We start from the raw sequence: 6,000 nt of genomic DNA on the forward strand, positions 1-6,000 counted from the left end.
TCATACTCTTCTGTCTTCAAGTTAACAGTACTACATTTTGTACATTCAAGATTACTCTCCCAGTGTCTCTCATACAAGTGCTCTAAAATACATATTCCTTCAATTGGGAAACTACCTGTCTCTCGTATTTAGTCATATACCTCCCTCTGTGTTATGTGAACTGCTATTCTTGTCTGCTTACAAGAATGGGGACAACCTTGGAGTAATAGGAAACATTTCTTGCTGGGTCATATCATTGCCTTTAAAATTGGTGATCCCTGGGATACCTCCAGTGCCTCTTTTTGAGGATCACATGGAACAACCAAAGTTCGAGGGACTTTAAGAAAGTGTTATTTCAACCTAAGATTAGGGGGTGTGTGTCAGGGAGGCAGGAATCCAGCAAGAGTGATCAGATCAGTGGGATGTACCTTAAGGAATCAGTAATCAGTCTGAAAAAGGTTGATATAAGTTTATTAAGACAAATTACACACTTCCAACACCAGTAAATCATGAACAATGCAAGTGATACATAAATGTGCAAACACATCAAATAATAACCTAACTATATACAAAATGGAGGGAACACACATGGGCAGAACAATGTCAGAACAGGAACAGGAGACAAGGGAACAGGGAGCCAGGTACTGGTTGCATGAAGCAATAAACAGGATGCAGGTCCCAGGAGCAGGTCTCAGGGTCAGTACAAGGATCAGGAAAAAGGATCAGGACACGGCTTGCAGGAAGAACACTGACACACTGAACTTCGGTCAAGGCCAGGATTATATACCTCTCAGCAGCTCAAGTAAGGTGCAGCCTTATTATTTGGATAGCCCAGCTGCTGGAAGACACCCACTGGTGGCCAGCGAAACTGTGCCCTTCCCCCTCTGGGAACAACAGTGCCTCCATCAGGTGACTCAAGTAATGACACAGGTCCTGACAGTGTGGCATTCCCCCAGACTCAATACAGTTATTGGGCTGTTCAAATTTCTCCCTTGGCATTGTACCGTGCTACTGTTATTACCTCTCTATGAGTTAACCTGAATCCGTACCAAATAGCCCAATTGCTATAGACAACATTTTATGGATTCCCCTTCACTAGTCACTATGATCACTAATTCCATTATCAAAAACTTTCTTAGAATATAGAATAGCATGAAATACTCCACAAACATTCTACAGTCACTCTTTGTCAAAACCTTTCTTTTCCACTGGGTTTGGAAGAGCCACATAGATTCCTGTGGTAGCTGAAACACATTTTTCACCAGATCTATGACTTAAAACACTCTCTCAAGCAACATGGGCTATTTCTAACCCTTATGCTGCTGTCATTAGTAAATAGATAGGAAAGCATACCCTAGATTCTATCCTTTCAGGCCCACATCCAATCCCTGTACAAATCCTGCCGCCTCAACCTCCGCAACATCTCCAGAATACGCCTCTTTTTAACCAATGAAACCACAAAGCTTCTAATTCACTCCCTGGTCATCTCTCGCCTCGACTACTGCAACTCCCTCCTGATGGGCTTACCTTTACATAGGCTATCTCCCCTCCAGTCCATCATGAATGCTGCTGCCAGGCTTATCCGCCTCACCAACTCTTCAGTGTCTGCTACCCCTCTCTGGCAATCCCTCCACTGGCCTCCATTCAGTGTCCTCTACCCCTCTCTGCCAATCCCTCCACTGGCCTCCATTCAGTGTCCTCTACCCCTCTCTGCCAATCCCTCCACTGGCTTCCACTCACCCAATGAATAAAATTCAAAATACTAACAACAACTTACAAAGCCTATCACAACTCTACCCCCAGCTACATCACCAACTGGTCGCAAAATATCAACCAAACCGCTCCCTTCAATCCTCCCAAGACCTTCTGCTCTCTAGTTCCCATGTCACCTCTTCCCATGCTCATCTCCAGGACTTCTCCTGAACTTCTCCGATTCTATGGAACTCCCTATCCCAATCTATCGGACTATCTCCTAATCTATCCACCTTTAGATGATCCCTGAAAACCTTTCTCTTTAAAAAAGCCTATCCTGCTTCTAACTAGTAAACTGCTTTTTACTTCTTCCATCAGCTCATCTCCCACAGCTATTACCTTTTGTATCACTCAACCCTTCCTCTTAGATTGTACGCTCTAATGAGCCGGGCCCTCTGTTTCTGCTTGTAGCAAATTGTAACTGCTACATAAATCATATGCCCTTACTCAAGACAGCCACTGCCAGAAATGCAAGGAGGTGTTTTTCAAAAAGATTTCTCAGCAAAATAAAGCATGGAGACATGGATAAATGCAGGAGTTTGTGCTAAATATTAAAAATGAATTATGCAGCATTTTTGGTTTGTGGTACTCAGATGCAGTGCAGTTCCACTTTAACTTTAATGCAGGGAGTTATGTCTTTCCCTTCAAACCACCCACAATGCTTCTCCTATAGAACTGTTTCACTATTTACAACTCAAGAATTATAGTCAAAGGGCTCTGAAAAACACGTCATCACCCTTTTCCATGATGCCTTTTGAGCACAAGTGTTTAAATACAATACTGGGCAAAGGAATGGTGTCTCTCCTTTATTTTGGAATCTGACTACCACTAGCCACCCACATATGTCACTAGGTGGGGGAGTGACCTGTCTTCCTGCCTGGGTGGGCACTGACCAGAAGGCACATACCAAAGACACTGACCTGGGGAACAGTGCCTTGTCACTAAGTGGACATTGACCTGGAGAACATGTACCATAGAAAAAAACATTTTATTCAACCGGGAGAGGCCATTTTGGAGTTGCTCAAAGGGAAACATAAAAAATATGTAATTCCTTTTAATAACATACTGGGGGATGCCTTAAACTGAGAGTGGAATTACAGACACCACATTCTAGAATCACATAAATTGTATATCTATTCTGTTACCAAACCTTTACATAATTGCTTGACTTAAATACAGCAACAGCAACATAATATGATTAGTTTTCATCCCAAAATAAATGTGTGTACAAGTAATAATTGAGCTTTGGAAACAGCAGTGGCAATACAGCCAAAAACTATTGTAAAACATACACTTAAAAACAAAAAAGTTAAAGCTATCAATGTTATATAAATTGCTGAACAGGGATAAAATAAGTCCCAGGGCATTGCTTGTTGTGATCTTCTTTTCAGTATTGTGTGCCAACCACAAACCACAATCCACAAACACACATTGCATTTGTTACTCCGAACAAGAAAAGTAATCACAATGCCATGTGTAGCCTTCCTGGCGGTATTCCCCAAGTGTAGCTTGGGGTAAAGTTTCAGTATCACAAGCGGTAACCCCGAGTTACACTCGGGCTTACCATGCGGTGCTGCTCCGGGATCTGTTCTTCTCTTACCTTGTCCTGTGCTCCTGCGATGTCCCTCCTGCAGTGCCCCCTGTAATGTCCTCCGGCCGATGCCGGCATCTGTCATCTGGGTTCCGTCCCCTGTGACGTCGGGACATACGGGGGACGGAACGGCGGGAAATTTAAAAATGACAAAAAGTCATTAACTAAAATCACATAGTAAAACATTACTGTATCAAACCATTTCACATACATTTTGTCCCGAGTGCTTTGTCCAGCGCCCTGCCTGCATTTTTACTGTTCTTTCTGCCTGGAAACTGAGAAACGTCCATGGCGTCCAAAAAGCGTCCCCTTTAGGTCAAAATCGGTTTTAGACCGGCTAGAGAACAGCGATAGTAAATTAGAACCACTTGCAGAATTGAGTGATAATGATTCGTGGGGGAAATTCATCATCAGACACTGAAAAAGATTCTGCGACTTTGCTCAGTGATGTGCGAACTTGGCACTCTATTTCACATTTCAGTGTTTTTGGTTTGATTATATTATTGAATAAAATTTATTATTATTATATTATTATTTTTTTATGATTATTTATTAAATTATAATTTATGATTTAGTGTTTCAAGTTTTATCATACCCGGGATGTTTACTAGACTCTTGTTCGGACAGATTTCAGTGAGTTATTCCTAAAAATTACAGGCCTACAATAAAATAAATACATATTACCATGCAAAAAAATGTACCTCTTTGAGCACAGAAATATGGACATAATCAGACCACTCGTGAAGTTAAGAGACAAAAGCGAAACATTTTCACATAGTAGCTGGAGAGAATGCAAACAGTTTGATTATGGTCCAAGGCAGCAACATAAGAGAGAGAAATTAGTTAACTTTTTCTAAGAAAAAACATTTAAGGTATGATATTACAAGCACGCTCGAGACCCTATAACCCTATCTATAAAAAATACTTTGGTTTATTATGTCACAGTCAGGAGCCACAAATATTGCACAGTCACACAGCACACCAAGTGTTTTGCTAGGCTACAATGGAAGAAGGACAGGCAAGGCAGGTTTGATCCTCTTAAAATATAACTGAGTGCTTTTCAAAACAAAGTAAAAAAAAATGAAACTGATTAGCAATTGGAAAATATGCAGTCCTTATTTACTAAAATTCTATACTATGTCAGCGTGAGAACCAGCAGACCTGATCTGGGATAAACAAATCACAATGTCTTTTTTTCCTCAGACGTAGTTCATAAACAACTGTACACATTTCATGCAGACTCCTTGAAGCATTTTTGCCATTCCACGATTCCCAATGGAGTGAACAGGCAAATTAGATATAAAAAAAAAAGAATATTTTCTAAAACAAGCTCTAAAAAAGAGCTATTTTCTAAACCTGGAGACTGAAAAATGAGATTGAAGATGTAAATAGCATATACATATTTGCACAATAGCTGATACGCACTTTTGAACAGGCCACAGTGCTTAAGCAGGCATTTAGCAGCTATCTTCTTTTATTTGGACACTGATATAAGAAATAGAATACAGGTTTGCACTTTAGCCAAAAAGCTGGTTGTGACATGCCACAATGTTTAACAACTTGAAAAGGCATTTATAACAAAAATATTAGTGTACTTTTTTGGCATTAGCAAAGGAAATAACATACGAGTTTGTACCACAGCTAGAAAGAATTTTTGAACAGTCTGGGTTGTCTGAGAGCTTGAAGCATTTTCCATCTTTAAAAAAATAAGTGTCACTTTTGTACACCATTGATGTAAATAGCACACAGGTTAGTACCACAGCTAGAAAGCATTTTTGAATAGGCCTCAGTTTTGAAGAGAATTAATCAGCACTTAGCATTCAAAAAGTATTAGTTTCTTTTTTGGATCCAGAAGATTGTTTTTGACTGTTTGAAATTTGTGTTATTTCTGGAAACTATTGCAAGCATTTAGTATCCAATAAAACTGTGTAATATTTTGAACATTAGCAGTGGAAATAGCATACAGGTTTTCAACACAGCTAGATAGCCTTTTTGAACAGGCCACAATTTCTGAGATATTGAGCAGACATTTAGGTCCTGATTTACTAAGAATAGAGTCTAACAGCAGAAGCTGAACATACATGCCAGCACCTGTCTGGAGTTTGCATGCTTTCTCTGTGCGGGTGTGTTTCTGCCAACATTCCAAAGACATGCTGTTAGGTTAATTGGGCCTAGTATATGTCTGAGTTTCTGGCCTTAGATTGTAAGCTCCTTGACATTACAGACTATTGTGAAGGTCCAAAATATGGAGGTCAATTTCCAGGGTTCTGTCAGTGCCAGGAATATTGATCGATCAATTAAGATTTTGTCTACTGACTAGACAGTGAAGAGGGAGTCCAAGAACTGACTGGTGTATGCAGGGCCGCTGATAAGGGGGACTCGGGCAGCTGACAAGCCCATCTCCAGCTGACAAATTCCATTGTTAGTCTCCTGTCATTTTATCACACAGCGGCTCAGTGTTGTGGATGTTACCTGAGTCCTGTTCTTCTGACAAGTTTGAAATTTTCAATTTTCCTTCTGTTTATATTGTATTGCAAATTTGTTTCTCTTCTTTTCCCCAGACTGCTCATCCCTTTCTGTTTACTAATACAAGCCTCTCTCCTTACAACTTGACCCCCCGTCATCACCTGTTCCATCTGCAAGTCTATGGATCACCACCCAACTCTTTTTATTTAACT

The sequence above is a fragment of the Staurois parvus genome, unplaced genomic scaffold (genome assembly GCF_062004578.1).
Source record: "Staurois parvus isolate SC_StPar_1 unplaced genomic scaffold, SC_StPar_1.0 ptg000552l, whole genome shotgun sequence".
Taxonomy (NCBI): domain Eukaryota; kingdom Metazoa; phylum Chordata; class Amphibia; order Anura; family Ranidae; genus Staurois; species Staurois parvus.